The sequence below is a fragment of the Zophobas morio genome, unplaced genomic scaffold (assembly GCF_036711695.1).
Source record: "Zophobas morio isolate AGI-343-1 ecotype UQ-CSIRO unplaced genomic scaffold, CSIRO_AGI_Zmor_V1 ptg000002l, whole genome shotgun sequence".
Taxonomy (NCBI): domain Eukaryota; kingdom Metazoa; phylum Arthropoda; class Insecta; order Coleoptera; family Tenebrionidae; genus Zophobas; species Zophobas morio.
The window spans coordinates 3,310,612-3,331,517 of NW_026972107.1; the positions used below are offsets into that span (position 1 = coordinate 3,310,612).

General features: G+C 41.3%; 1 protein-coding gene across 3 annotated transcripts in view; it reads left to right on the plus strand.

Annotated features, from left to right (window-relative positions):
* LOC135124538 (leucine-rich repeat, immunoglobulin-like domain and transmembrane domain-containing protein 2) overlaps positions 1-20,906 on the plus strand; it is a 243,474-nt gene that overhangs the window by 72,381 nt on the left and 150,187 nt on the right. For all 3 annotated transcript variants that reach the window (XM_064049680.1, XM_064049691.1, XM_064049670.1), the window contains one exon: positions 4,206-4,258. The gene's annotated coding sequence lies outside the window, so the exon portion shown is untranslated. The remainder of the gene's footprint in view (positions 1-4,205; positions 4,259-20,906) is intronic.

The following is a 20,906-nucleotide window of genomic DNA, read 5'->3' on the forward strand; positions in this document are numbered from 1 at the left end:
CGCTCTCCTTTGTCTACTGATACGGTTTTATTGGGGTTCATATTTTACGTTTATTGTTAGATTATCGTGGAAGCGCTTCTACTTCTATTACGTCTGTTTCGCATGCATGGGCATATTTCTTTGTTTTATTGTCGTGCGGCTGCGATGCCCGGAACTTGAAAAATTGCGACATATTTCACGGATTCGGTCAATACTCCGTTTACTCAAGCACCACAGGCGTCTCATACGCTTGAGTTCAACATTTATACAGCTGCACATTATAGTTTCCCTACAAAAGCATCAATGGGTAATTGCGAAACAAAGTTTGATTCGGTTTGGTTCAAGTCTTCACGTTTCCCCGGTTTTAAAACAACCGTCTAAAACTACAGAAATTACTTCCCCGGTTCTACCGCCACTTCCTCAACACGTCGTCGAAGCGGCCTCGATCTCGCGACGTTAATTTTAGCATGCAGACGGTAATTTGCAGCAAGTGGAAGAATCCTTGATTCGCCGCCACTCGAAAAAACTCCAAACTTTTCCTCCATAAATCCGCCCTGGAAGTTGCGCATGAAAAAGAACAAGAAATCTGGCACCTTCCCCCAGCGAAGCAAGCCCATGCCGCAGGAGAAGAGATTCTAATTCCGCCGAAAGTCGAAGAAGTAAGTCGTAATGAAGCGCGACGGCTAATATCCGAGGAGATGTCTTGTTTATTTTGGCGGGAGGGCGAAGAGTTATTTAACTCCGGGACCGCCCTCGTGAATTTGCGCGCCGACACGGTTTAATTGTGATTTAATTTGCAAGTACTCCACACTTTCCATATGCGTGCTACATTTAATTACGCCATCCACATGAAAGAGTGGACCCGGCCCCTACCAATTCAATTTCGGTTCCCCGGCAACAACGCCAAAAAAAAACGGATCTGTTGCGCGTCTAATCGCACCCTTGCGGTGCATCTCAATTAACTAGTTTGCAAGCGGCGGCGGCGGCGGGGGCGGCGGCTAACGAGGGGCGCTGTTTGAGCCTTTGATGCACCAGGTGGGATCAGGTTTTAGAGTTCGCGGTCAGGACGGGCGGCTGGAGAGAGCTGGAAGGGGGCAAGGTCGAGGAGGTCATGCGAATGTCGGATGAGATTACGAGAAAACGTATGAAACGCGATATTCAGAATCTGTATTGTTTTTTAAAACAGGTTTCGGCTTGTATTCTGATGGCTAAATGTAAATTTACGTAGTTATAATCAGTACGATCGTTTAGAAGGTTAACAATGAACATCGACGCAGACGCGGACAGACTGTAGACGGCAGACAGACAGACGGAAACGAGAGAGCTAGTTTTCATATTCTAGGGGTCATGAAAGGTCGAGAAAACATAAAAGTAGTGAGTCGCCCGATGGACTCCATTACAATAGTTTTGGATTACGTTCTGGAAGTAAAAAATGATAAAAAAGATCCTGAGTGTAGTAAAGTTTCATATAAGAAATAAAAGAAGCAACTAAACAAAAAACAATCGTTTCGGGTTCGAGGCAATTATACTTCTTCCGCGTAGGTCTGTAGTCTGAAGAAGACGTATAACTGCCGCGAAACTGGTAACCCAAATCAAAGCCTCACCGGAAACGAATGCTTTTATTTTTTAACAAACGAATTTAATTATTTCGGTTCAACACATTAACCCAGTTTTTGGAAATACGATATTTTGTTCACAATTAAGTGTCACATTTTCTCCACATTCCCGCTGGTTTTCTCTAACCGTAAGTTATTCCGGCTCAGATGACGCGGTTTATTACGTTTCAAGGTGCGAATTGTCCCCTTAATATTGTTACGAAATAAACTCATACCCGCCCCGGTATGGCTTCTCGAACTTTTTAGTATGCACGGCGATGATGACTCATCGTCGGTGACGGAGTCGGGCGGCGTTCGCTAAAGAAAAGCCTGGAAGTGGAAATCGCGATGGAGATTCTAGAAAGACCTCGATCACGGAACATCTGGGAAAGAAGTATGGCTTTAAATACCTCTCCAACGTAACAATATTTTAGTTCATTCTAAAACTGGAGAGTAAATATTGTTATTTGATAAATACATAAATAGGAACTTGCTTTATACTTGACTAGGGTACGGTGATGGGTAGCCGCGTCGTAAACTACTGCAATTGCCCATGAAAAATTCAGAATATTGGAATTGTTGCAAGACAAAAGAGGTTTCGCTGGCAACAATAGCACAAACTCGACATTCCCCTTAACTGAATACTTAATGACGAAACTTGATGTGGTTTAAAAATGCTGTATTTTCGTAGAGAAACGACGCCATTATGATGTGAATGCCGGCTACTTACACACACAATTTCAGCCGTATAGATCCAAGCTCGGCGTCAGGAGCAGACCCGGTGGATTTTTTTAATTTTCAAATTTGCCCAAAACCTCCCGTAATAAGCGCTAATCTACTTTAAAAAAGGACTCTCCCATTAGTTGTAGCGCATTATCTTCATTACTCCCGAATCCCGGCCTTTGCCGAGCCACCAATGAATAATTCAGCCCCCGACCAGTCAGTTGTAGAAAGCGAGGTTTTATGAAACTCGTTATCGTCAGATTTCAGGTAATTGTAGGTCTGTACGTAATTTCGCAACGACGTCGGGACTCCATCCCAAAGGAATGCTTTGTTTTATGGCGGTCACTTCGAACGACGTGATTTATCATCAAACTCAAATATTCAAAATCAGATTTAATACGGGATGGAAGTTTCATTGTTTCGACGAGTGCCCTCAGTTTTATTGGGAATGTAGAATATGTCGGGGAATTACAAAGCTTGTGCGATGATTTTATTTGCTTAATTCTTGTTGCTTTGTGTACAAACGCGTAAGAGTTGTTTTGTTCTCGTTGGAAATTGTGTTCGTGTCTTGTAGGGTTGCTCTTATTTCATTAAATTTTAAAGTTGGGGAGGCGAGTTTTTAATTGTTCTGAAGGGGTTTTTCAAGGTAACGCGTTACGCAAGGAACGCGCCTCGGACCTCCATAAAACCGTCACAAAACCACTATAAAACTCGTAAGTGGATTTTTGGTAAAGTTCAAAGGCGAGCCGATTTTGTTTCCCCGATTAATTTGTATTTTTTAGCGCGTGATGGTTTTGTGTTCAGTAGAGCCACAAATCAGCGGACAAAAAAGAGATGAATATTTAACGCCACTAAAAAAATCCCTTTTAAAGTGCACACCGAGCTTTCGCTTTTTCCGACCGGTATTTTGGAAGCGACAAAATATTCGGACTAGTGAAGAGAAGCTAATTATTTTCCAATCCACGTCGCTAGTAAATCAATAACCCCCGTGATTTATTTCGTCGAAAATCACTTTACGAACATCCACACCTACATATTTTCACAGTGACATTCGCAATTTTTATGTGAAGACGAGCTATAAACCTTATTTGAAATCGTAAAACAAAATTAATGATTCCCCGAAGAATCGTATCGAAGTTGAAACAAGAATAATTCGATTTTTCCCCTCCTACGCACTCCTCGGCGAAGTTCAACATTTAATTTTTTGATGAAGCGGCGAATTACAAAGGCAAAGCGTTATTGAGAGTCATAATTTTCGTTCGAATTCCAGAACCGTGGCTGTACAAGAAAAATTTAGATTCGAAATGTAACCGAGACTTTATTCAACCCGCTTTCTCCAAGGTAAACCTAATAAAAATGTTTCCGTAAGCGGAGCCGGTTTGTAAAAAAAACTCGATAAGTTTAGTTGCGAAGCTTGCTTTCGAATATAGTTGGGTGTGTTGTATTAATCGTGCCTGGGCGATTTCCATACTCGTGGATTTAGGGACCCAGGATCCCGTTTTCGCCGAAAGCTCTTTGCTCAAGTGGTGGATGCGCCGGGCCAGCGCCCTAATTGCATCAAGATTGATTTTAGGCAAATGGGCGGCTATTAAGTTATGTTCGTGGGGTCGGGACACGAATCACGTGAGAGTCTCTCTCGGATGAGCGACTTCCGCCCGGTCCATCTGCCGTGGTCAAGTAATATCGAATTTCCCTCGCCATTTTGCATCGTTCCGGGGTTATCTTTTGTCCATCTCGAATCCGGTTATCCACGGATTGCCAATATGCTTTTATGCTTACCGCGTAGCCGGAATGGATGTTTCGGACGTCACGTGACGTGTTTAACCGCTGTTACCTTTTTGCGGCCTCATCTTTGGGCTTTTACCGAGATTGCGTTTCATTTTTGTAACGTCTGATTTTTATTTGCAGATATTTCAAATGAGATTAGCGCCGGACCAGCGGAAGTAATTGGATTCGCAGAGGTGAGTTTTTGCTCTTGGCTTAGCGGGACGAAGGGCTCCTTTGTTAAGTTGTTTTTTCAAGATCTTGACGCAAACAGGAAGGCGTTTCTCTTGCAAATGTTTATAAGAGAAATTGGCCGTTGAATTGAAAAATGCTCTGTCTCGGGCAGATGTCGGACTTCCGGGGTATCTGAGAGTATTTGGCCGTTTGTTTACGCGTGGTTGTGGCCGGTAAAAATCCGGCCTTTGATTTCATGATTGCGGTTTAAATTCTATTAAGTCCCTGTTTACGTTGGCCGCTGGCTTCGAGCTGCTTGTTTACAGTGGGCCGGCGTTCTCGGCGCGATTGTTTATTACGTGTTACGTCTTTTCTCCGAGCGCCGGCCCCTCATGTAAATCCGCGGCGGCGGCGGCGGCGGCGGATGGGTCTTTTAATATAGCGAGGGCGCGCGTAACAGGTGGACACAAGGACTCGATATTGCGACTTCAGCGCTGACCGGTCCGGTCCGCGCTCCTCCGCCCGATGCATGTTTTAATGGGCCGTTTTTCCATGCATTATGCATTATTGATGGGGTTTATCGTGCCCCTCGGTCCCGTCCGCGTTCGCCTCGGCGCCGTCTCGTGATTAGCTTAAAAATTCATGCCTGTTTAAACTGCCCGATTCCACGCAACTTATCTTTTACCGGCACGTATGGCCGGATTGTGGCCGAGGTACGCAAAATCCCACTACAATACGGCGATGGCTCAGACATCGAAAATCGATACGAGAGGTGCACGAAAGGGGATACGCGAAGTGAAAAAATGCCCGAGTATCGTATGTCAGGTGGAATTTGCGCGAAGCGTGGAAAGTTCGAAACGCTGTTGAGGGGGATTTTACAATTGCGAACCGGCAGGCGGGGATTTTTCCTCCGGAAAAGCAGCATTTTTGTCTAATCGCGCCTCGAATATGTTCGGACGAAAATAAGCTATGAAAGTCACTTTCAGTGGCGGCGAGCCGCCAATTAATCCGTAACGAATTCCCGCCTGTTTTTAACGACGCGGTAAGAAGAACATAACACTAGGAAGGGTTCGGGGGCCCGAGATGTTTATTTATGCATTTTTGGTGGGCTCGGGTTGCGCCTTCTGTAAATAAGCTTTTAACAACGTTCATAATTTGTTGTGTAAATCTGAAAACAGACGAGTCTATAAATAACGTACAAGTTTATGCTTAGTGTTTTTGTTTGAACGGAGTTACTTCTTGGAAAATTGATTCGTTTACGGATCTTAGAAACCGTGGAGTACGTTGTGAAATTATAATGGAGGAGTTTTATTCTATTTTAAGATGTAGTTGAACGCGAAACACAGCTGCTTTTCTTATTTGTTGCTGAAGGCTTTTATGAAATTTTAATTTGTTCGACATACCGACAAAAAGAGCTTAGACGCACTGATTGTGGCGCGGTTTCCACGGCCTCGCTATTTTTCCTGAAGTTTTCAAATGGTTGACGTAAAATCATCTTATTAAAAAGGGCCCCAGAGCGAACACTGTTTTTCTAAATTAATTTGTTTTCTTGTAATTCTGTTTGTATTAATTAACGGTAAAAAATTACGACATATTTTTAGAGATGAAACTCAAGAGAAATGTTAATTTTAGAAGCAAACTTGACCTTTTTCTTGAAGCTGATTAAGCGGCGATACCAAAAATGTTTACTTCCTGAGCATAAGCCAAGGAAGTGTTAGTAATCGAGTCCATCGGGCGACTTGTCTGTCTGTCTGTCCGTCCGTCTGTCTGTCTGCCTGTCTGTGTCGATTTTATTAGACGAGAGAAGATACAACTCTCGTTATTTACAACTGTGTGATTTGCTTCAAAGAATAGTCGATTGGAGCTGAGAGGCCAATTAAACGCTTGAAGTCGTAACGGAACAATCGCTTTTTTCGCACACACATGCGAGTCGGCTTAGCCCCGTCCCGCCCATTCATTTTTAACGATTGTGCGATCGTAGACAAAGCGAATGCTTTTTTATTAATGGCGCTTTCGTCGAAGATCCGTCAAAGTTATACTCCGACATCAGAATCAAATATCCGTGTCGCAGGTACTCAACATGAAAGCAATCACGACGTACGCAGAGCCTAAAAGCCGCGTTTAGTCTTTTGTGACAGTTGTCTCCAACCTCAAAGAAATCTCTCCATTGGTATCAAATTTCCCGTCTTCTTCATCGATATGAGGAAGTTGTTTCGGGTCCCGTCTGGCAGCAGCCGCTCGCAGCGCCTTAATTACGCGGGCGTCACCTCGTTTGTAAATAGCGTTAGTTTGTGTTTAAATGGAAATGGTAAATCTCCCCAGGAAATGACGACTGTCGTTACGTTCCTGGAGTCATCAAGACTCTATTATGCTACGTGTCGGCACACGATAGGTGCGCCGGAACTAGTTCGCCTTTTGCCGGCGATCCACAACACAACCATTACGCATTTCGCCTATGCCAAGCATTAATTTCGACCTGGAGATAAGTGAAATTCGTTCGGGGTGCAACCGGCAGTTTTATCTCATGTGGAATTGCTGTCTTAAAGGCGTTTTGCGGCGTTTGAATGGCTTTCGCAGCGACAAAAAATGAAAAGAGTCGATTCGGCGGCGAAATTTCGACGTAAATTTTTACGTTTTTTGATAATTCGAGGCCGCCGGGTCGTAATCTGCTCGTCGTGCAATATTCACAAAAAGGCGAAGAGGTGCCAACGGCGTTACGCTAAATTATTTATCAGCGTCGACTGTTACATCTAAAAATATGTCGTGAATTAATTATAATTCCGACTTTGCGCGCTCCACCAGAAACGGGAAAAACGGGAAGGGCCGCGTTTTAACGTAATATTAGAAACTGTGCATATTCTGTTACGAATTACGAATTTAAGCCGCTTGGCTAAGTGAAGATAAAGCGGTCGCCGGAAATTTTCTTCTAGACTTGCAATGAAATTATAATTTAACTTTTTTTAATAACTGGAAGATTTTTATTTTTGTTTCTGGGCTTGGCGGCGCCAAGTTTCAACAAGTTAACGATAAGCCGTTGAGTAAACCGGGCGGCGAGAGCACAGGCACGTATTCAGGTTAAAAAAAAATTGTCGAAACTTGTAACCATTGTCAGTTTTAAAGATTCAGTGAAATAGTACAAGTGGAGAAAGATTTCTCGAACCAAAAAAGCCGGATTAAGTCGGTAGCAGTTCGTATCGACATTTTTGCTACTACACTATTCTAATGACTATATATAAACTGTGTTTAATGGATACTAAAACCCACTTGGTATTTAAGTATTTATTAGTAAAATCGAAACCTATTTGAATTTTTCAAGAGGTTGCTCTGTTCCAACGAATTTGGTTCGAATAACAACCGTGCACTCCCAGGTCATTCTAAATGTTCTAAATTCATTCAACTCCCCGAAAGTTTCTCACTGAAATTACACGACAAGGGTTGTTTGTAAAACTGGAATGTATAATAATTAAAATAGTTATTTTGTTGATGTTGGCGGCTATTATTAACTTTCTACGACGTCCTAATGCATAAATACGGGTTTCAGCGACACAACTATAATTACAAGACACCACTTTTTCACCAGCCACACCTCGATACCGTTCCCCGCTTAATAATAATCATTCGAGTGCGTAATGAGTCAAAGAACAATGGCTGTTTAGCGCTTCGAGTATTCACCCCGTTATTAATTTTAATTATGGTTTTAGTTGATGAATAGGGGTTAAAACGGTCGGCAACATGTAGTGCACGGGCAACCTTAGCTATCGATCGTAGTTACGGTTAAGATTCGTAAGTTAAATGTGGCATCCACCCTGCGAGGGTCAAGCAGGGTCAAACACTTCAATGGGGGTCAATTAAAACTTCTTCCCATTTAAATGACCCAGCGCGTTTGCCACGGAACGATGATGCAAGAGTTCCCAACATTCCTCTCGCACCAGCCTCAAGGTTCGAGGGAATTGTGACAAATCGAGCCTGTGAATTAGCTCGAATTTCCAACATCGGGGAGCATGTGAACAAATAGCGGAAATCGCTGCGTCGAAAGCTTAAGAATTTTGGGCGTTTTTGATTTTCGCTATATTTTATTTAAATTGCCGTCATGAAGCGCTCGTCGTTTTCCGCGGCAATTTCCTTAAGGTTTTATGTTTGTCGGCTGGTAATTCGTCGATGGTGTACACGTTTCGCACTTTTTCCACCCCATCGAACATTTCTTTTTATGATGATTCCGCGGCAATGTCGCGGCTTTTCCCGGTTTATTAACTTCGCATTACCTCTTTAGCCCAAGTGCGAAGTGGTTGTATTTCGAAATTTTACGACCATCGCCGTGGAAATTTCCCCCTTGTTCTCGTGCATGTGCATTGCGCTGATTACGGGCGAGCGCTCGCTCACCGGTTCCGAAATGAGGGAAACCAAGTGCGGAAAAACGCCCTCTCGACCGGAGAGTCTTAAAAACCAGTTCATTAGAGCGCAGATATTTATAACCGCTGTAGCAACAACAACAGTAACGAGATTCTTAAAGCTCACTTGAACGTATTTAAAAACACTTACGGAGCAGAATGCGAGGATTTATGCGAACCCCAGCGGTCATAACAGCACGGAGCTTTAAAAATCAACAAGCTACATAAGTTTTTGTTTTGCGTTGCAAGTGCCGTCGGTTACTCGTTTCTAAATAAAGGAAATAAAGTGCGCGCCCCGGAAAAGCGCTTTCCTCGAGCGGGGGTCCGGCAGGTCTCCCAGGGATCCTCCGGAATTGCCGGCTTGACCGAGAATTTGATGAGCGAGATTTCAGTCGGAGATACGGACCTAATATAGAACACTGCCGGGAATAAACATGAAAGAATGAAGTTTTCCAACTTCACCATTTCTCAAACTTTCCGGACTCAATAATATGTTTAGATAATGTCTTCTGCTCGGCTCACCTAATCCACAGGCCTTTGATTTATTGCCTTGACGTGGACAAATTGCTTAAAATCTCTCCAACTTTTCGACGGATCGATGACGAAAACGCTTAATTTTTAAAAGGAGAGCTGGCTTGCTCTAATTCGGCCAATTCCTCCGGACTTTCCCGAACTCCACCTAGCTGCTTTTTTAGATTTACAGGAATGCCAGCGACGAGATGAGGGTAGTTCGCAGCTACGGGCGCAAATTGCGAAAGCGCGTTATGTCATCTCGAAAAGCCAAAAGCGAAACAAGAGAATCGATACGCACTTTGCACTCACACAAGATTTTTTCTACGATTTCTGGCATCGGAGCGAAGCTCTGGGTACTTCCCCGTTTAATGATCCTGTTTTAAAACCGCCATTTTGGGGCTGCTGGCTAAACAGCGACGAAATGTGGGATATTTGGAAGAGCTCTGCGAGTTGGATAGAGGCAGCTATTTGCGGCGTAATTATCGTGGTAAATAATCAACAGTTCAGGCACACGAGCTCATATTTGCCATAACGCGTAATTGACAAGCAGAAATTAAAGGCAAACAGATCTGCGAATCAATCTCAGCCGCTGCGCTTTAATTATCCAAAAGATAATACATTATTATTATTACGGCGCAACCTCGTATCAATCTTGTTAGTTATCGGTTGCATATTTAACGAGCGTCGAGATTACCTCACCTCGCTGAATGTTTTACTCAGGTCGATACTCTATCGGCCGAGCGAAGATGAAAAAAGCTCTCGGTTTTATAAATTGCGCCATTATTAATCCAAATTTCTAATATAACTACTTTTCCCCTCAAGGTACGACGGCGATAACTCTCGCAAACTGTCAGAAGCTTCTTTATCGAGTGTCGTACACATAAAAACGTCAAGGAAAATAATAAGTTCGGAAAGATGTTAATAAAGCAATGAGAACGAAGGAGAAAAACTAAGGAAGCCATTACGTCCATTTACAATAAATCGGCTAGGAAATCGAGTGCCGTAAATTATCAAAGACTATTAATGCCGCGAAGATTAACCGAGCGAACGGCAGACGTGATTTTTAGAAGATCGTCTTTGTACGAAACGAGTGGGTTGAGGTACAACGGATCTGTGTTCTCTTCACTAGTTTAAAAGGGAATCCGGCGTTCATCGGCTCGGATCACATTCAGATCGAAATTTGTAATCTAACGCGGAATTTAAACCCCGGCTAGCGCGAGAATTATCGGCATCGGAAAAAGTGCTTTGGTTTAAAAACGACAAAGAAGTAATTCTTTGTAAATTGTTGACTTTTTCACAAAGCTCGTCCTGTACTGTAAAATTCGGCGAGGTTTTTCCTTCGGCGAACATTCTGCAGAAATTGTTTGTTTACGCGAGACATAAATATCATTACAGATATTTCCAGTTGTTGTCTTATTTTTAGCATTGTTAGTCTTTAATAAATAAAGGTTCGAGTGGGCCGGCACATTTCTTTAAAGATGTTGTGCCGGGAAACGGCGTAGGTTTTTATGCACCGTCGGCAACTCCGGGTAAGTATATTTATTCAGAAATAATTAATACTTGCTAATTAATATGAGCGAAACATGGGGAGGAAATATAATCAATCATGTCATCATGTCAGATTCAGTAAATACATTTCACTGATTAGAGAAACGTGCCGGTTATACCAACTATCTACAGAAATTAATCAAAGCAACGTTTTTTATAAACAACTCCCGAAGACAATTACAACCCTACGTGATTACAATAGAGATGTTTTTTCCCCTCCTTCCGCTGCTTGACATTCCTCACGTGTCTACACGTGTTTTCATAAATACAAATGAAGCATGAAACGAACAAATGATCAATTTTCCATCCGAACTTGCCCCGACAGATGCTCCACGAAAGTCTGCCCCACCCGAATCAATCGTTCACTTTTCGGAAAAAATTCCGTCCCACTTGGACCGTTAAGACAAAGTTACGTCTCAAGAATGAACGTTTTTTGTCGCTCGACTTTTTCGGAAAGTTTGCGTCGCCCCATGTTTATCAGCAGCCGTAAAAGCCAAACGCCCTCCCATGTCCCATCTAATTACAGAGGTGCGCGATGTCGCAATATAGCCATAAAAATATGTGATCCAATCCCAATAAAGCATCACCATAAAACGCTATCAAGTTATGTAATAATGCGTCGGAAAAACAGGACGCACAACTAATGGAAGAGGGCAAAGTCAAGGGCGGTTTATCCCATCAAAATGGGCGACATTTTGCAACCCTAATAGGTTGTTTTGTGTCGCCTTTAATGGAATTGCCGCTGTCCACCAGTCGGCCCTTAAAAATGTTGGGACACACGGACGATATCGTATATCGTTGCGGATGCGATGGGGTGGGTGATTACCAACTAAAAGCATTATCGATCCGGGAATGGGCTGCCAAACGATTTCTGCATCGAAATAGAGCGGCCGCTCCATCTCCATCGATCTCGGGAGGAGGGACAAGCGCCAGGACCAAGGGCATCAATACAAACGAAAAATAATTCCTATTTTTTCTTAATTTTAATTTCAAACATTCCGCTTCCCGGGAAAGCGCGTTAAACCTCCAGGATTTATAAGCTCGCTAAGTTAATACGTTGAACTCAGGATTCGGGAACGCGTGAAATCCAAAAAATCTTCGTTCATAACGTGCGAAGTTCGCGCACTACTAGAAAAAATCTTAATTAATTTTACAGTTGTTGTTTACGAACTTCCGGAACGGCCCGGGATACTTAATAAAAACTTCCCGCGAAAAGCTCGGCGCGGTCTCGTTTTATATTTATTTTCTCCACTTACCCCAAAAATATTCTGATTAAATGTGAATTCGCCGTAGTCCGCCGCAGACCTAGTTAATGCATAAGCTGCGAAACAATCGTCACGCCAACTGGTGGTGGGCCGTAAAAATAGGTGAAAAAATCGTCTCGCCTGCGCCCCGACCCCTGAATAATAGTCTCGCCACGTCAACTCGCGGTGCCGTTTGCGGCCGAAATTCGAGCGCTTGTTTACAAGGTGAATTCCGGAATTTCCTTCAATAATTACGTCGCGCTCGTGAATTGTGCAGTATGCGGAGTGCGGCCGGGGCGCCACTGGGACACGTCTTATTCACCTGTGCGGAATGCGATCCCACCCCGAGTGTCTCAAGTTTATATTATATCAGGTAAAGTCACTGATAAAAGTCAAAAATAGCACGGGTTGTAGGACGGAGCCTTGACTTATCTGTTGATCTTGTAACCAATTGATGTAGTTTTTTGTGGCGTCCGTGTCAAAAACTCCCGACTATTTTCTTTCGTTTCTCCACGTGTTTGTTCGCCCCTCGTCCCTCTCCCGCATTCCCCGGCCCACATTGCGCAAGGACGCGGACGCGTTCCGCCCGTCTTATTTGTTTTGTTTGTCGGAATGTGATCGTCCGGAATTTTTTCTTTGAGGGTCGTAACCCGATCTGTAAGTATCCCGTACTAATTCATGCGTGAATATTGTTTCCTCTCTCACTCGACTTGCTCTTATTGGTTTTTCGCTCCTGACCGTAAAATCGGTCTTGCTACAAATTGCACACACAATACCTCACGTATTTGCGTCACGTATTTTTTCCGTATTCATAAATATTGCAGGCGTCGTAAAGTGGCGCTCGTAAGGGCGCCATGAGCGGGACTTTTTATTGCCTTCGCTAAAATTTCAATGTCCTGATGTCCGCGTTGTTATCCCGATCTGGTTTGAGGCCGTGCTTTGTGGTTTATGTCTCCGCACCTGGAGGTTTCGGGAGCCAGGTGTGTGCGTCGCCATTCTCCCCTTCGGAACTTTCGTATTCATCGATTTGCGGAATGTTGCCTCCATGGGCGGCGACTGGCCGGAACGACCGAATTTTCTTTCCGCTTTGGACCGGTTATTCCCCGAATACGACAAGACTTATCTCGATCGGGATAATCCCAAGGAAGTCACTGTAGGATTAGAGCTTGTCGATTTTTCGGGTTGGGGGTCGCGCCCCCGCGGCACGCACGCAGCCGCCGCCTCTGGCGGCCCGTATTGTTGCCTGCCTACTCGCCCTAATTAAACTGGAATTTGGCCGCGAATAAATATGATAAAAGGGATGAGGCAGACGCACTGTGTAATTAGTTGTAATTTAGAGGAAATAGCATTCGAAAATTACGCGGGGGTATAATTTTCCGATTTGAATTTATGAGGGAGTGTTTTGTAGTGTCCGTAATTTCGTTACGGATAACACTAATTTGTTTGTTTGTGAAGCCGTTTGCAGTACTGACTGCATCAAATGCAAAATTCAAATAGGTGTCGGTTAATTTGTCAAAATTGCTACATTGCTTTGCGAATTGCTAATTTTTAGCGGTTCGATTAACTCGTCATGTGATAATGTGAGCTTCGCTTTAAAATTTTAGCGCTAATGTCATCGCGCTTGGTTTAAAATTCAGTTAGTCGGACTTTTGTATCTCGTCAAGTAATTGCAAAAAATCCCGATGGATTACAACAAATGTTCAACTGTGCTATCTTTTACATAAACTTTGCCATTTAGTGTGTCTAAAAACAACGTCTCATGAATAAGAAACTGGTATATGGGTGGAATCGAACGAAAATGAAGCATATCAGACGAAAAAACACGTATTAATAATTCGTAAGGTCTTGATTTGATCCCTTGACATTAGAATTCGAATCGTAAGTCTGTTTTCGGACTCCAATACAGTACTGTTTTTTGCTCGACATAATTTATTCGGAAATTTGTTACTAGAACACACAAAGCAAATAGAACGTTTTTCCAAGAACCTCATTTCCCGAATTTATTATTTTACGGTTATTTACTCAACTTAGGATTATTTGCCCAATTGCTGGTAGGTTTTTTTAGTTGTACTTCTGGGGCAAATTATTTTGAAATTGTGCCGTTTTCTGGCACACTAATAAATTCTGTACGTGTTCTTGTGACGAGCACGCCTCACAAAAAGAGATTTAAAGTTTGTTGTTTGAGTTTACCACCACTCCAAGACCTGTGACATTTCCCTTAATCAACGCCTTCCGCTAAACTCGCAAATTGGAAAATGTCTAAGAAAATCGGTCGAGAATATCACAAGAGCACGCCCTAATTGCAACGCCTGTGGGGCTCCGCGGGGGTGGCGTTTTTGCAAAAGCTAAAAACAAGCAACCTCCAAGGAGTTTAGTGTAATTTGGTTCACGATAGTCAAGTTAATGTTAAATCAATATCTATTAAGCCCAAATCGAACGAAGAATATATAATGGGATATAAATATTTATCAAAAGCAATCAATTCGATTAATATTGCCGTGGCGAGTGCGTTTTTCGTTAAATTGAAAGTATTGTGACGAAACAATTAGTTACCTCATAATCGATACCGGAACAATCGACAGAGAAAGTTTAGATTATGGTTTTAATTACCGTCGTGAATGGATGAATAAACATAATTAATTATCTTGAGTCGGAATAAAACGCAAAGGTCGCCGAAACAATTCCCGAACGCTTTAATTTTTCACCTGTTTGTGCTAATTGTTTCCCAAAGTGTTTTTGACGTTGTCGATACATTAGCGACGCTACATATTTGCTCGTTCTAGCTAAGTAAATACCCGCGTCGCTAATTCCACGGTAATCGTCGCCAATAAACGAATGTTTACGAATTCGTATAAATAATTGAACTTTCATTACGCTAATCTTTCGTGCATGCCCTTTACCGCGACTCGTTGCCCAATTTTTTCGTCGAACCTATCGATTTCCCCAGAGATGGATCGCCGCATTATCGCAGTCCCCCTGACAGTCCGTCTACGCTGTGGCATTATTAATTTCCGCCATTATGGCCGGTTAATAACGTCAATACACATTCCGACGACTCAGCCCCCTAAACACAATCATCCCCGAGTTAGCAGTGTTCTGTACACGACACATAAATTAATAAATGCCTGCTCGGACATGATAGCACAATTTCATGATGTCGCATTATACTTGTTACCGCGATATTTGAATTCGCCCGTTATAACGCCCTTCTGCATAATGGCGCCAATTTGCCCATTCGCGGTTACATAAAGGGAATTCCGAATGAGTTTCTTCGTTATTGAAATTACAAGTGAGTTTGATTTTAATCCGCCTAAATTACGAGGCAAGGGCGGGGGGCCGCTCCGGAGAGGATTAGGGGATTACCTGACCGAGCTTGTTATGTCGGTGGGGGCTCGATCGAGATACAAATTGTTTTTCGCATTTAATATGCCGCGAAGGGTGAAATATGCCGGAGAGGCGCGCGAATTCTGAACCACGACGGGGTTTTTTCAGCGCTCCGGTGTTTCTTAGATTTAAATAATAATTTCAGGACTGCTGCGATGAGATGAAAGTGACGATAACGAATGCCATGTATAGAGTACAAGCGTCTAGAGTTTGTTTTAAACTATAAGTGATTTTTTTGAATTCGGGGGAGCGTTGCTGGAAAATCTATAAGTAGCCGGCGGCCCGTTGAAAAATATGCTTTTGATTTTTCCTCGGCCGTCGAGATCTGCGTGCGGACCGTTCTCCGAAAGTGAATAATGTCTTCCTCGCAAGAAAAGCCATTTATTCACCAGCGAGCCCACAAGAAATTGACATTTTATCAGATAAATTCGTAGTAATTCCGACTTGTTTGATCAACGTAACGTCGTTTACTGTCTGGTAAATTTTTTCTTTGAAAAAACAAAAGCCATAAAATTAATGCGATTTGTTCGTTACTGTCGCAACTTCTCCTTTGAAAAACGCCATACACAATTCATGCGTCGTTCTAACCTAACTTCATAACCGCCGAATCCACATCAATCACTTGCGATCTTTCGACTAAATCAATCCGAAATTTTTCGGGGTCCACTTTTTGCGCCTCGGCGCCCGCAAAAAGCCCGTAATTAATCTCTGGCTTGGCCCCAAACAGATTTCTCGATGTAATTTAGCTGGTTGCAGGAAGCTACATTACCGGTTTGGATTTCGGCCGCGATACCCCGGATAGCAAGAATCTGTTAATGATTAAGTACGACAAAGTTGCTGATACGAGAAACTTATTTACGGAATTTACGACCTTTTGGACTTGGCCCGCACGATTCCGGGCAACGCCTTGGCACGTAGGCCTTTGAAGCTTTCTGTCTTGAGATTATTACCGACTTATACCTGGCGTTCCGCGTCTTTTAACTATCTGTCAGAGGAGCTCGAAGGGGCTTATCCTGTCGACGTCGCTACTCATTTTCGGATAACTCGAATATGAAGCGTGCCTTAATAATTTCAGTATGCGTGAAGAATTTGATTAGGGGCGGAATTCGGGGGCGGCGCCGGGAGGAAGACGCGAAGGAGGATTTGTTCAAACGTTGCTGCCAGGAAATGGGTCAGCGTTGAGTTAGAACACGTCAGGTATTGTAGAATGCGTGCCGAAAGAATCACCACAAACGCTGCACAATGCACTAACCATCTATGATCCTTAATTATCCGAACAGCGACTTTTTGTGGGTTTCGGTATAATATCTAGGTTAGAATGACAGGTTAATGTCATTATCACTTTGTTTGGTGTGGGACGCAGTGAGTAGGGTCCTACCCCCTCGAAGTACAGCTCCACAACTCCTAAGTACATAATTGATTAAAGTTGTTTATCTGACATTTTAAATCTTTAATGAACTCACAACTCCGCCAAACAATCTAACTTATCTATTCGGGAATTTATTACGTGCAAGTTCTGTTCCGGCCTTGGCAGTAATTCAGTTGTTTCGTCGCGGGGCGGCGTCCAAAAGCCGAAACGTGTCGCTTAAGAATTCAAAGAGGGCTTATTGAAAAGGCGTCCCCTCCCCTCGTCGGGCATGCATCTTTAATATCGAAACCGTGCGCTACTTCATAACACGAAAATACCCAGGTAAAAACGTGGGAGTAAGTAAATATAAAGCCGGGAGCAGAAAGCACGACTTCTTTGCATATCTCGACAACGCAGCGCGGCATCGGCAAGCAGAAAAACCCGACAAAAATTATCCGCGTCGAACTTTACGCGGTTTATATTGCCTCGAAGGCCCGAGGCAGAAAACGCTTACCTAGCGATAAATTCCGCGTCGGATGTGTATGAAAATAAATAATGGGTAAGCAGCACGGAACGGGAAAATGAAAATAAATTATTTATACATAATTGAGAAAAATCCTTATAGGAAGTGGCGCTTGATTTGGTTTAATTGCCGGCCATAGAGAGTCGCCCTGATTTATGGACGGCGAGAGGGCATATGGCGTACGGGAAAAGGGACAAATTTCCGCTTGAGGTGGAAGATACATACGTTCGACCGGAATTTTATTTATGGGCTGCGCCGCCACGACGAGGGAGAGAAACAAAAGTCATCTCGATATTTATCATTCGGCCGCTGCGTGAACTGACACGTAGATGTCGCGCAGAAAAACAAATTTCATTAATATGACATGCCGGCAAATGGAACACGTCGATAATGAAAGGGAAATTGTTCCGTTTGTTCCGACGCGGGTCCTTAATGGCTTCGCTACTCGAGAGGAGCAAATCCGCATCCGTGGTCGTCAAATGTCGGTAATCGGATGAACACCAACGGAAGAGTGCGTAACTCTCGTGTGCGGCGGAGTTGGCCTAATATTAAACCCGGTTAAGTACAGGGCGTCTAAATCATATTTTAACAGGCCCGGCGCATCCACCATTTTTCTCCAAAAAATTAAACTTGGTCAAATGAATTTAAACCAGACTCATTCTTATCGGAAATGTTCTCAGGATCACCGAGATTAGCTTCATTTTTTTGTTTCTCCTCAAATAACGCAGAGAAACTTTTTTATCAAAAAAATTACTTCATTCATTTCTTGAAACTTTTTCAAATAAATATTTTTGATAAAATTCGTTTTATCGACTCCTAGACCATTTTTACAGCAACTATTCCTATGGGAGAAATTTTCTCAGAATTATGATTTTTCCCCCTGTATCTGTTCAAATGACATTTTTCGCAAAGTTAATCTTGCCCAAAGAGTTCGAAAATTGCATGTTGTCTTGAGTCGAGTCAGTGATTATTTTAATTTTTCATTCGATTACCGCGTTATTAAAAGAAATAATTCAGTGTAAACATTTTTCGAAATTTACTGAATTAAGTTTGTTTTAAATTATTTTTATCCTGGCGCCTCCACCATCTTAATATGAAAATTTGAAATTGCCCAAATTGATTTGTAAAAGCAACGGTTTTATTGGAAATTTTCACAGGATCATGCACCTGCGTTTATTTTATAAGTGTCTCTTTAAATAACCGAAGAATTATTTTGTAAAAATTTGTTGCTGAAAGCGACCCGAAAATTAGATCTTTTTTTGGTTTAAATCTGTGTTTATTTTAATATTGCGTCGGAATTTCATGATTTTTAAAGAAATGCAAATTTTTCTAAAATGTATATAACGTTTCATTGATATATCTTTTTAATCCTTGAAATATATGAATTTAAAATTGTTTTGTCCCGGCGCATCCACCATTTTTGCCCAAAAATGAAACTTGATCAAATCGATCTGAATTAGTGTCATTCTTATATATTTTTTCAGGATCACCAAGCCGTGCTTCATTTTTTTTGTATCTCTTCAAATTACGGAGAACGTTTTGTTTTTTCCAAAAAATTATGATATTCAGAATGATCTGAAAATTGGCTATTTCTTCTGGTTAAAATTTGTGTTTGCGTTAATATTTCATTCCAGTATCATATATTTAAAGAAATTCGTACTTTCTTCCATAATTGAGAAGATTAGTTGATGTAGACGTTTTTTAAAATTTTTGATAAAATTTGTTTTATCGGGGATTTTCCACTATTTTACACAAGTGTTCCAATGGGGGAATTTTCTTAGGATCTTTTTTCCCTAGATCTCCTCAAATAAAATAAATTGCATATCTCTTGATTCAAGTCTGTGTTTATTTTATTTTTTATTTGATACCTAGTGAAAGGAACTGGTTTTTTTCTAAAGCAATTTTTTTTGTATAAATATTTTTCAAAAATTCTTTAAATAAGTGTATTTTAAATTCTTTTATCCCGGCGCATCCACCATTTTAGCCAAAATATGAAATTGGGTAAATTGATTTCGGAATGCAACAGTCTTATTGGAAATTTTCTCAGGATCATGCATTTGCGCTCATTTTATGTGCATTTCTTTAAACAACGGAAGGAAACGCCAATTTTTGTAAAAAATAAATGTTGCTGAAAATGATAAAAAAATTACATCTTTTTCGTTCGAAAATCGAGATATTTAGAGAAATGCATAATTTCTTGGAAAGTATGTGCATGTCACGCTCCATAGATATTTTTTTTGAAAATCCTTGAAATAAATGAATTTAAGGTTGCTTTGTCCCGGCGCCTCCACCGTTTTTAAGAAATTAAAAACCTGTTTTTGAGTATCGTGTTGTTCAAAGAATATTATGTATATTAAGAAAAAAAAGCAAAATATTTACCCCGCCCACCCACCCCAGCTAAATTGTGATTTTTTTTACCTTAGAAACTTAATACACTTTTAAAATGGTAAATTTTTGTAATGAAATATGGATATTACAATTATTGCAATTAGGTTCCGCCCCTAGGTTTGCCAACGAATGAAAACTTCATTACTATTTAGATCAAGACAGGTGTGGGTGGGGCTTAATCTTTGGCCTTAATTTTTTTTTTTTTACTATACATAGTATTCTTTGAACAACACGATACTCACAAACATGTATTTAATTTCTCGTAGAGAAATAAGGATTTTGCAGTTAAGCTTTACCCCACGGTTTACGACGAATAAAAAAAATGATCAGAATTGAGATAGGGTGGGTGGGCGGGGCTTATATTTTGTCTTTTTTTTCTTAATATACATAGCCGTGTTTTTACAACAAGAAACTTAAAACATGGTACATTTTTGCAAGGAAATATGAATTTTGCAGTTATGAGGCCGAGCTTAATTACAAAATCGATATTTCCTTATACAAATTTTCCATTTTAAACATATTTTAAGTTTCATGTTGAAAAGAAGTCTACACTTATTAAAACAAAAAGGCAAAATCTAAGCCCGCCCACCCACCCAGTCTCAATTGTGATGATTTTTTTTATTCACTGTGGACCAAGAGGGCGGAGCTTAACTGCAAAATACTTATTTCCTTACAAGAAATTACCAACAAGTGTTTGAGCATTCTATTTTCGGATTGTTCAAAAAATACTTTGTATATTAAGAAAAACATGCAGAATATCTTCAAAAAAATGTTGGAAATCTTCTGAGGATCACGAAATCCGTGCTTATTTCTGTGTATCTCCAAATCACAAAAGAAAACGTTAAACTAACTAAAATTAAGTTTGATTTAGGCGGTCTGACAGGGGTTTTTTCTTCATTTAAATCTGACCTTGTTTAATGGTTTCGTTTACAAAGGGCTGAGGGAATTTTCTCAGGATTACGAATCTTTTTTTCTCTATAGCTCTTCAAATAACGCTCTTCGCAAAAAATTATGTCGTCAAAATTGTTCGTAAATGGCATTTTTGTTTTTTTGACTCAAGTCTGTGTTTATGTAAATTTTTTATTTGATACCTAGTTAAAGGAATGTTTTTTTCTAAAGCAAACTCTTATATAAATATTTTTCAAATATCGTCGAAATAATTTTATTTTAAATTATTTTATCCCGGCGCCTCCACCATTTTGACCAAAATATAAAATTTTTCAAATTGGTTTGGGAATGCAACAAGTCTTATTGGAAATTTTCTCAAGATCATCTATCTGTGCTTATTTCATAAGCATCTCTTAAAGCGACGTAAAAACAGTGGCGGCTCGTGAC